We start from the raw sequence: 11,896 nt of genomic DNA on the forward strand, positions 1-11,896 counted from the left end.
CACTAATCTAAGCACAATGACACAAATCCATGAATAATTATCTCCAGTTAAGTCAAAAAGACCATATGTCACAACTTATAAATGTCCCTTAATCGAAGGAAACAGGAACAAGAACAAAAATTTACAGGTGAATCAGAAACCAGCAAGGAACCAATATAAACCACCGATTTTAACTTAGTAGTTAAATAAAAGGAAGTAAGACCCTGACTGGTTTTAGGAGGAACTATGATTATGGTTTCAGTCTTGTTGGCATTTTGAACAAGGTAATTGCTAAAGATCCAAGTTAAACAGTGGACTATGGTGCACAGTCTATCAGGCAGGTGAACCAAAAAAGACATAAGAACTCACCTTCACTGGCACAGATGGAGACTGGGAAGACTGAACGGCCCAGGACTACACCTCGTAGAATCCCACACACAAAGCAATTTTAGAGCATGTATTTGCACTAACAGTCAAGGTCCTATTAGATAAATAAGAAAACCAATGTAACACAGAGGCAGAGATAACAGTCAGAACATTAAGCATATGCAGTGATATGTTCTGGTCAAGAGTATCAGAGTGCACTGAGGTCAAATAGAACAGAACTATTGCCTGCATCAGGAGCAATCAAAGATTAGTATAGGCCTTCAAAGAAGCAGTTTAGTAGGATGTTTCTTTTGAAAACCAGATCGAAAAGGGTTTTAAAAAATCTGGTATTTGCACAATAAGGATTTGAACTGACTTTCCACAACTTTTATTTTTAACAATCTTGCTAACAAATTACCAAATTAGCAACTGGCAAATTGCAAATTTGAAATAGGTGAAAAATTACTAACAATACCAACTAGCTGGTACCACAACCTCGGTAACGATGAACGATGAGAAGTACAAACTGGTGCTGCGGTTTGGGGAAGGCCTCGAAGGGGACAGGCAACGGCTCCCGGGCCGGGCAAATCCGCAAAGAAGGCATCTCCTACATAAGTGAAGACTGGGCGTTTCGGAGGTCTAGGAGATTGTTGCAAATGTATGACTGGTAGGCTTGAGAAGACCATCAGCCAAGGAGCTTGATTATGTGGTCAGGGATTCCTTTGCAGGAGGCAGAAGTCGCGGCTCCGATGCAGAAGGAATGGCCAGAAAAGAGATTGGGAAGAATCCTGGATGATGAGAGCACTTGGCGAAAGTGAGAAAGAAACCATGATCTGGTTACGGGGTGACCGGATTCGGTGATGAACAATGGATCTGAAAGTAAGGCGTGCTGGGATTTTCTAAGGTGGAGGTAATGGGTTAGCGATTCGAAGGGACTTAAAGGTGAGTTTATTTTGAAGTAGTAAATAGGCGTGGGACAGCCCAATTGGTTGGTTTTGCTTCATTTGAGGGAGAAGATGAGGCAGTTTTCGGAGACTGAGTAGATGTCCCACAAGCGCGGTTGGAGATCTAGACGGGAATTCTCATTGAGTAACGTATTCTGAATACGTTACAAAATACATTTTGGGGCATGGATTCTGTAATCTGTAGTGGAATACATTTTAAAAGTAAGCTTCCCAACACTGTTTACAGATTCCTGAAAGTAGCTACCCTTTGCCTTGTTAACAGTGCTGCAAGCCCTTGCCCTTGTCTCAGTGAGCTTCATGATGTAGTCACCTGAAATGGTTTCACCTCACAGGTGTGCCTGTCAGGGTTCATATTTGGAATTTCTTTCCTACTTAATGGGGTTGGGACCATCAGTTGTGCAGAAGTCAGGTTGGTACACAGCTGACAGCTCTATTTGACAACTGTTAGAATTCAAATTACAGGAAGAACCAGTCAGCTAAAGCAGGGGTCCCCAATCCCAGTCCGCGAGGGCCGGTGTCCCTGCAGGTTTTAGATCTCACCCTGGGTCAACACACCCGAATCACATGATTAGTTCATTACCAGGCCTCCGGAGAACTTCAAGACATGTTGAGAAGGTAATTTATCCATTTAAATCAGCTGTGATGGATCAAGGACACATCTAAAACCTGCAGGGACACCGGCCCTCGTGGAGTGGGATTGGGGACCCCTGAGCTAAAGTAAGTGTTAGCGCCATTTATAGTTATTACATGTTTTATTTTGAAAAGCCTGAAAAGGATATGGTGCTTTTGTTGTGAAAGGTTTGTGAGAAATAAACAAGCGAATGGCGGAGCGACACAATGGTTTTACCATCGTTGTTGCACAAACCGACACGTAAAACAGTCTCTTGTCCATCCAGAGTCTTATTTTAGATATAAGAGAAATAGAGAACTCCAAGAAGAAACAAGATAGCCGCTACATTAAGTAAAACCATCATGCTCCCAAGCGAGACGGCTGCATCGCTATGAGATCGTACAAAGTTTGATACAGCAAGTCAGTTAAGTGTACAGAGCTGTATGCATGAAGAATCTAAGAGGAGAAGAAATAAGCTTCCATGGATAAAGTTTTGGACTATGATATGCTGCCAAGCTACAAGTCGTGCTAAAATTGAACAATTGCGATACTCAACTTCTTACAAATAAGTCAGTGACAGTGTTTTTGGTCTTAAGAAAGATGACATTCACTACGAAAGCCTCAGCTTTGTGTCATAGACCATTTGTTTCATGAGCACTTGTTGAATAAGAAGTTGTGTAAAAGGAGCAGAGATGGCAGATAAAGACCCGCAAGGTTCCAGGCCCAGGGCACAGAGCTGCAGTAGCGGGACTGGCCACAAGAGGGCACAAAAGTACACCGAAAGAGGTTTGGAAGAACAGCTCGGCAGGCACATAAACGCAAGAAGGTCCAAGTTGTCACAATTAACTTCGAAAATGAATAAAATTAGCGGACTAATGAAAGAGAATGAAAGCCTTGACATTGTTGATGAACATTTAAGTAACTTTTCAAAGCTACATGAAGAATTCTTACGGGCAATGATGATGTACTGTCGCTGTTGCCAGAAGATGAAAGGAATGTGGACCAGATCCTCTGGTTCAATCCAAAAAAGGAGCAGTTCAGTGCGTTTATGACTGAAGTTGAGAAATGGAACATCATAACAAGACATCAGCATCAAGATGACGTGAGCCCAGATGACAGCATGTCAGTGACTGCTAGACCAACTGCAAAGAAATCAGGTACCAGCGTTGGAAGAAGCTCAGTCAGTAGCCGTTCATCGAGGTCGTCGAGAGCTTCTTCGGTATCATCTGTACGGCAGAAAGAGGAAGCAGAGCGCGCTGCTCTGCTCGCACGAGCCGCATCCTTGAAACAGAGACAAGCCTTGGACATTGAAGAATGTAAGTTAAAGGCAAGAAGAGAACAGCTTGAGATCGAGACAGGTTATATTACCTTAAACAGTTCACCAGAGGTGAACCCAGAGATTTGGTAAGGAGTTGTCAGGACATGAGTCCTCAACAAGGCTACAGTGAGGCAAGGAAGTTGCTGTTTTGTCATTATGGTAATGAACTGAGAATTGCAACTGCCTTCATGAACAGAGCATTTGATTGGCCACAAATCAAAACAGATGATGCAAAGGCTCTTCATAGCTATTCACTGTTTCTCACCGGTTGTAACAATGCAATGCAAGACATCAGTCAACTCCAAGAAATGGAGATCCCCACAAACCTCAGGGTTATTGTCTCTAAACTTGTCACGTCCGGTGTGGCAGACGTGTGGAGTTTGTAGAAAGGACCCAAAATGCGGCAGCTCTGGTGCAGGTGAGTATTTATTAACAGGAGGCGTGGAAGCCGGAGGCGTGGAAGCCGGAGACGGTGGCGCTGCAAGCTGGACGGGCCCCTCGGACCCTCCAGCTGAGACAGGAGACGAAGGCCAGAGTGGTCCATCGGACCCTCCAGCGGAGACACGAGACGAAGGCCAGACACAAGACGAAGGCCAGACACGAGACGAAGGCCGGAGCGGTCCCTCGGACCCTCCAGCGGAGACACGAGACGAAGGCCAGACATGAGACGAAGGCCGGAGCGGTCCCTCGGACCCTCCAGCGGAGACACGAGACGAAGGCCGGAGCAGTCCCACGGACCCTCCGGCAGAAGCCATCACAAAGCCAGCAGGCATGGAGACCACTGGCTGACATAAAGGCAACTGGCGCTGCACTGAGCACTGGATCTGCCCAGGCAACGCTGACATGGTGCAGTTCTCAGGGGGCTGCTTAAACTTCAGGGGTCCAGAATCAGCTGGGGACTGAGACCTAGCCTCTGGGGAAGCCCTGGAGTGGAAAACTAAGCCAACAGTAGCTAGACCTTGAGAAACACCCAAAGTAGACACTAGATTATCTTCCTGCATGGAGTGACTGAGTAAATCTGGTGACACAGGAGGCACTGGAGACTGAGCTGAAAGTGACACAGGAGGCACTGGAGACTGAGCGGAGAGCGAGTGAGCTACGGGTGACACTGGAGCCTGAGCTACGGGTGACACTGGAGGCACTGGAGCCTGAACTACAGGTGACACCAGGGGCACTGGAGCCTGAACTACAGGTGACACCGGGGCACTGGAGCCTGAACTACAGGTGACACAGGAGGCACTGGAGACTGAACTACTGGTGACACCGGGGGCACTGGAGCCTGAACTACTGGTGACACCGGGGGCACTGGAGCCTGAACTACAGGTGACACCGGAGGCACAGGAGACTGAACTACAGGTGACACTGGAGGCACTGGAGACTGAACTGAAAGTGACACTGGAGGCACTGGAGACTGAACTGAAAGTGACACTGGAGGCACTGGAGACTGAACTGAAAGTGACACTGGAGGCACAGGAGACTGAACTGAAAGTGACACTGGAGGCCCTGGAGACTGAATTGAAAGTTACACTGGAGACTGAGCTGAAAGAGAGTGAGCAGCTGACTCTGGTGACAGAGCTGAGAGCGAGTGAGCTGCTGATACTGGTGACTGAGCAGAAAGTAGCAGCTGGGTGGCTAGCTGAGAGCGAGTGAGCTGCAGGGCAGCTAACTGAGCTGACGGTGGCTGCTGGGCAGCTAACTGAGCTGACGGTGGCTGTTGGGCAGCTAACTGAGCTGACGGTGGCTGCTGGGCAGCTAACTGAGCTGACGGTGGCTGCTGGGCAGCTAACTGGGCTTGAGACTGCTGAGCAGGTGAATAGCTGTTCACTTTAGTATCTGCCACACAAAACACAGCCCCGGAATAAACAGTTCCACAGTCCAAAAACGAAACGGAGTCCTCACTCACCACAGCCGGCGATTTAGAAGTCCGAACGTCTGGCTGTGAGGTGGCACGCCGGCGGCGCGATCGTCTCCTTGCAGACGCCTCCGACGGGCCGGGCAACATCACATCCGGCGAGTCGGGCAGCGAGGTAGAAGTGGCTGAGAGAAGGTGTGGTGTGTTGTGGAGAAAGGCCTGCATGGTCGGGGGAAGCGATTCCAGAAGCCATGGCAGGCCGGAAAAGAGCCGTTGTAACCGGCTTTCCACAGCACGGCGAAGCTCCTCCGGAGGGTTCTCTAGCCACAGCCCGAGGAGAATCTCCACATTGTAAATAATGTCGTCCCGGAGCTCCTCGAATGGATTTACTGCTGCTGGGTCCATGGTGGCTGGTTCGTACTGTCACGTCTGGTGTGGCAGACGTGTGGAGTTTGTAGAAAGGACCCAAAATGCGGCAGCTCTGGTGCAGGTGAGTATTTATTAACAGGAGTGGATACAAACCCTCTCCGTGAATCACTACCTTATCGTGGTGGAGGGGTTTGTGTGTCCCAGGGATCCCAGGGGCTATGTTGTCTGGGGGCTTTTGCCCCCTGGTAGGGTCTCCCATGGCAAATTGGTCTTGGGTGAGGGACCAGACAAAGAGCGATTCAGAAGACCCTGATGAAGAGAATATCGAGGGAACAGTTTACCCTGCCCGGGATAGGGTTACCGGGGCCCCGCCCTGGAGCCAGGCCCGGGGAGGGTGCCCGAGGGCGAGCGTCTGGTGGCCGGGCCTTAGTCCATGGGGCCCGGCCGGGCACAGCCCGAAGAGGAGACATGGGCCCATCCTCCCGCAGGCCCACCACCCGCAGGAGGCGCCATAGGGGTCAGGTGCATTGTGTGCTGGGCGGCGGCCAGGAGCGGAGGCCCTGGCGGACTGATCCCCGGCTGCCAAGACTGGCAATAGGGACATGGAATGTCACCTCTCTGGTGGGGAAGGAGCCTGAGTTAGTGCGTGAGGTTGAGAGGTACCGGCTAGACAGTGTTGGGGAGTAACGGAATACATGTACCGCCGTTACGTATTCAGAATACAAAATATGAGTAACTGTATTCCGTTACAGTTACCGTTTAAAAAGGTGGTCTTCAGAATACAGTTACTTTGTTGAAATAAATGGAATACACGGCGGTACTTTCCTGTTTCATATTGTCGCGGGTCAGGATTGTTTGGGTTTGTTTGACAGCTGTGTTCTGTTGTTCCAGGCGGCAGCGTTGCGGTTGCCATGGTTACAGGGTGACGCTCTCTCTCTGCGTGTTTCCTGGGTGAGAGAGCGCTTTTTTGTTGTTGTTGTTGTGCTAAGCTAAAAGGCAGAATGCTACAGGCATGGCCCTAAAGAATGTAGCCTCATGGGCAGTGTAGTCCGTGCCGCAGGGAGAATGGACTACCATACACGTTATGTGTCTGTGAGCGAGGGAGGGAGAGAAAGGAAAAGTCCGAGCTGTCACGGAGCAAAAACGGGAGCTGGAAGCATGTAAATATAATAATAACCACTGCAGCCAAGAAGAGTGCCTGACGAGCCCATTTGTAAGTAAGCTATTAAGACTCAACTGTATGTAGCGGGTAAAAGCCACCGAGTGTTCGCTAAGGGCCTCTATACGACTTGTGCAAACTTTCAGGCCCAAAGCTCTTACAGGAACGAGCCCAGAATAAACGGGACAAGAGGGTCAATATCAGTCAAATATGTCAAAATTTATTATTTTAAAAGAAAACACAAGGGGTTTGTAAAAGGCCTAAAACATCAAAATAGAGAAAAAGTCACTAACGACTGCAGTATAGTTTTATTGGTGCAACCTGCCAGCAATGCAGCTATCACCTGAGGGCTTGCTCTACCCCGGTGGTCCCAGATGCTCGTTACTTTAAAAGAAAGAAATCCACCCCAAATAAATACGAGCCCAACCGAACACTTATCGCATGCACTAAGTGTTTTAGTCCAGGCAATAATCGGTGGCACTAAAATCACTCTTAATAAAACTTGTTCACAGCAAATCCACACGGAGCACCTCTAAAAGACCTAATTCCCCTAAGGTAAGAGCCCAGCTCAGGGATTGCACGTTGCCCGACTAATATTGCACCAGCCCAGTAGAAATAAAAACAAACCCAGCATAAAAAACAAACAGTTTTAAAAGGTGACCCTACTAAAACCAAAAACGCAACAAAAAGAGGAGGAGGAAAAAACAGTGACAAATTCACATGTGCAGCCTGTCCTGCAGGAGGCAATACAATATAAATCAGATTATAGTGCATAAATATACTTTTTTTAATGTCAAATATATTAAGTTAACATACCTCCAGCAGACAACTGTGTTTGCTGCACACCTGGCTTATCTTGGCTTGTCTTCTAAAAATCACTACTAAAAACATAAAATACAATAAACATCAAATACATTTCAACAAATGTAAAAAAAGAACTAAAAGAAAAACAGCCTGTACCTCGAACCTCTGCTGTAGAGGTTTAAAACAACTGTTTGTGTAGCAGACAATTAAAACTTCTCAGGCTCTTCACCTACTCACACAACCATTGTTCACAGCCGCTCGTCAGTGGGAATGAAGAGCACCTGCTGCTACTTCCTCTTTTATATCCTCCATTGGGTCCCCTGGGTCCTAAAGCCTTCCCCATTACATGTACACTGTGTTTGTGTTTTCCTCCGGAAAAAATAAGTTCCGTTGGAGCAGCCTTTCAACGCCTCTCTCTGTCTCCCGCAAGCAAAGTTGACCCAGACAACAAAGTAAAGCTAGTTTTCGGCTACCAGCCCGACACGAACCCGACGTATTAGCCAGAGGTCCCTTTACTACGTTTCGGAGCCGCGGACCTTCAGTAACAGTAATAAATCACAGCAATAGGACATTCACGTAGTTGTAAACAGCATGAAAATATATTAAGTATTCCAAAGTATTCAGAATACGTTACTCTCATTGAGTAACGTAACGGAATACGTTACAGAATACATTTTGGGGCATGTATTCAGTATTCTGTAGTGGAATACATTTTAAAAGTAACCTTCCCAACACTGCGGCTAGATATAGATGGGCTCACCTCTACGCATGGCTTGGGCTCTGGAACCAGTCTCCTAGAGAGGGGCTGGACTCTGTCTCAGTCTGGAGTTGCCCCTGGTGAGAGGCGGCGGGCTGGGGTGGGTATTCTAATATCCCCTCGGCTTGCTGCCGGTACGTTGGGGTTTTTCCCGTTGGATGAGAGGGTTTGTTCCCTGCGCCTTAGGGTCGGGGAACGGGTCCTGACTGTCATCTGCGCTTATGCACCGAGTGGCAGTTCAGAGTACCCAGCCTTCTTAGAGTCCCTGGGGGGGGTGCTGGAAGGTGCCCCATCTGGAGACTCTGTTGTCCTGCTGGGAGACTTCAATGCTCACCTGGGTAACAACAGCGAGACCTGGAGGGGCGTGATTGGGAGGAACGGCCTCCCTGATCTGAATCCGAGTGGTGTTTTGTTATTGGACTTCTGTGCAAATCACAGTTTGGCCATAACGAACACCTTGTTCGAACATAAGAGTGTCCATAAGTGCACGTGGCACCACGTGGCACTAGGCCGCAGGTCGATGATCGATTTTGTAATCGTATCACCAGACCTGCGACCATATGTTCTGGACACTCGGGTAAAGAGAGGGGCTGAGCTGTCAACTGATCACCACCTGGTGGTGAGTTGGATCAGGTGGCGGGGGAGGACGCTGGACAGACCCGGTGCACCTAAACGCGTAGTGAGGGTGTGCTGGGAACGTCTAGCAGAGGCCCCAGTCCGCGAGATCTTCAACGCACACCTCCGGCAGAGCTTCAACAGCATTCTGAGGGAGACTGGGGACATTGAGTCCGAATGGACCATGTTCAGCGTCTCCATCGCCGAAGCTGCTGCATTGAGCTGCGGCCGCAAGGTGGTTGGTGCCTGCCGTGGTGGTAATCCCCGAACCAAATGGTGGACACCAGAGGTGAAGGGAGCCACCAGGCTGAAGAAGGAGTCCTATCGGGCTTGGTTAGCCTGTGGGACTCCGGAGGCAGCCGACAGGTATCGACAGGCCAAGCGGAATGCGGCTCGGGCAGTGGCTGAAGCAAAAACTCGGGTGTGGGAGGAGTTCGGAGAGGCCATGGAAAAAGACTTTCGGACTGCCTCGAAGAGATTCTGGCAAACCGTCAGGCGTCTCAGGAGGGGAAAGCGGTGCTCTACCTGCACTGTGTATATTGCTGGCGGAGCGCTGCTGACGTCGACCGAGAAAATTGTCAGGCGATGGAAGGAATACTTCGAGGACCTCCTTAATCCCACTGACACGTCTTCCGAGGAGGAAGCAGAGTCTGGGGATGAGGGGAATGACCCGCCAATTTCCGGGGGCGAGGTCACTGAGGTAGTTAAACAACTCCTTGGTGGCAGAGCCCCTGGTGTTGATGAGGTCCGCCCCGAGTTCCTGAAGGCTCTGGACGTTGTAGGGCTGTCCTGGTTGACACGCCTCTACAATGTTGCGTGGAGATCAGGGGCAGTACCCCTGGATTGGCAGACCGGGGTGGTGGTCCCCATCTTTAAGAGGGGAGACCGGAGGGTGTGTTCCAACTACAGGGGGATCACACTCCTCAGCCTCCCTGGGAAAGTCTATGCCAGGGTGCTGGAAAGGAGAGTTCGTCCGCTAGTCGAACCTCGGATACAGGAGGAACAATGCGGTTTTCGTCCTGGTCGCGGAACACTGGACCAGCTCTTTATCCTCTCAAGGATACCTGAGGGTGCATGGGAGTTTGCCCAACCAGTCTACATGTGTTTTGTGGACTTGGAGAAGGCATTCGACCGTGTCTCTCGGGGTGTCCTGTGGGAGGTCTTGCGGGAGTATGGGGTGTCTGGCCCATTGCTACGGGCCATTCGATCCCTATACAACCGTTGCAAGAGTTTGGTTCGCATTGCCGGCAATAAGTCGGACTCGTTCCCGGTGGGTGATGGGCTCCGCCAGGGCTGCCCTTTGTCACCGGTTCTGTTCATAATTTTTATGGACAGGATTTCTAGGCGCAGCCAAGTGGCGGAGGGCTTTCGCTTCGGTGGCCTCAGAATCTCATCTCTGCTTTTTGCGGATGATGTGGTTCTGTTGGCTTCATCAGGTGAAGGCCTCCAGCTTGCACTGGAATGGTTCGCAGCCGAGTGTGAAGCAGCGGGAATGAGGCTCAGCACCTCCAAATCTGAGGCCATGGTTCTCAGCCGGAAAAGGGTGGAGTGCCCACTCCGGGTCGGGGATGAGTTCCTGCCCCAAGTGGAGGAGTTCAAGTATCTCGGGGTCTTGTTCGCGAGTGATGGGAGAAGGGAGCCGGAGATCGACAGACGGATTGGTGCTGCGGCTGCAGTGATGCGGACGCTGCACCGGTCCGTCGTGGTGAAGAGGGAGCTGAGTGTAAAAGCGAAGCTCTCAATTTACCGGTCGATCTACGTCCCTACCCTCACCTATGGCCACGAGCTGTGGGTAGTGACCGAAAGAATGAGATCGCGGATACAAGCAGCAGAAATGAGCTTCCTCTGAAGGGTGGCTGGCCTCTCCCTTAGAGATAGGGTGAGAAGTTCGGCCATCCGGGAGGGGCTCAGAGTAGAGCCGCTGCTGCTCCACATCGAAAGGAGCCAGTTGAGGTGGTTCGGGCATCTGACAAGGATGCCTCCTGGGCGCCTCCTGGGTGAGGTGTTCCAGGCATGTCCCACCGGGAGGAGGCCCCAGGGCAGACCCAGGACACGCTGGAGAGATTATATCTCTCGGCTGGCCTGGGAACGCCTTGGTGTTCCCCCGGATAAGCTGGAGGAGGTGGCTGGGGAGAGGGAGGTCTGGGCTTCTCTGCTTAGGCTGCTGCCCCCGCGACCCGGCCTCGGATAAAGCGGATGAAGATGGATGGATGGATGGATGGATGGATACAAACCCAAACCCAAAACAACAGTCATAATACACACCATCAGAACCAAAAACACTGGGTCACCGACCCAGGACCATGACAAAGCTGCCATACAAAATGAGAGAAATGTGGAGAGTCTTTGCTTTTGACATTCAAGAGTGCGAGTACCTCCAGAGGACAGTGATCTTTTGCGTTTTCTCTGGTGGCCAAATGGGAACTTGAATGAACCTCTGCAAGAATACAAAATGATGGTGCACTTGTTTGGGGCAACATCCTCCCCAAGCTGTGCAAACTATGCACTGAAAAAAGCAGCAGAAGATGCTAAAGAAAAAGAAAAAGCAGCAATTAACGCTGTTCTGAACAACTTTTATGTAGATGATTGTCTTCTGTCAGTTTCAGATGAAACAGAGGCATGTACTATGGTCAGGGACCTGACTGCATTGTGTGAGAGTGGAGGATTTCACTTAACAAAGTGGATGAGCAACAGCAGAGTTGTCCTTGCTTCCATTCCTGAACAGGAAAGAGCAAAAGAGATTAAAGATTTGGATTTGAGACATGACGGACTACCAGATGAAAGAGTCCTAGGAGTGAACTGGTGCACAGAGACAGATGTATTCAAGATCAGGATAAATGAAAAACCTATGCCAAAGACTAGGCGAGGCATCCTCTCATTTGTAAGTGCAATATATGACCCACTGGGCTTTCTGTCTCCTGTCATTCTGCCAGCAAAAATCATCCTGCAAGAGCTATGTGGCAGGAAGATCTCATGGGATGATTAAATCCCAGCTGAACTGGCTCAAAGGTCACAAGTTTGGCATTCAGAGCTTTCAAAACTTCATGGCTTTACCGTCAACAGGTGTTTAAAACCTGCTGCATTTGGAGTGGTCATATCTAC

The 11,896-nt window shown here is 49.8% G+C and overlaps 1 long non-coding RNA gene across 1 annotated transcript; it reads right to left on the reverse strand.

Annotated features, from left to right (window-relative positions):
• Window positions 1–6,705: 6,705 nt before the first annotated feature.
• Window positions 6,706–7,764, reverse strand: LOC109195077 (uncharacterized). Its single transcript, XR_002056754.2, has 3 exons — window positions 7,579–7,764; window positions 7,435–7,499; window positions 6,706–7,352 (listed from the first exon to the last, which is right to left on the reverse strand). It is a non-coding gene; the product is annotated as an uncharacterized LOC109195077 (long non-coding RNA).
• Window positions 7,765–11,896: the final 4,132 nt, after the last annotated feature.

Source organism: Oreochromis niloticus, linkage group LG17 (assembly GCF_001858045.2).
Source record: "Oreochromis niloticus isolate F11D_XX linkage group LG17, O_niloticus_UMD_NMBU, whole genome shotgun sequence".
Classification (NCBI taxonomy): domain Eukaryota; kingdom Metazoa; phylum Chordata; class Actinopteri; order Cichliformes; family Cichlidae; genus Oreochromis; species Oreochromis niloticus.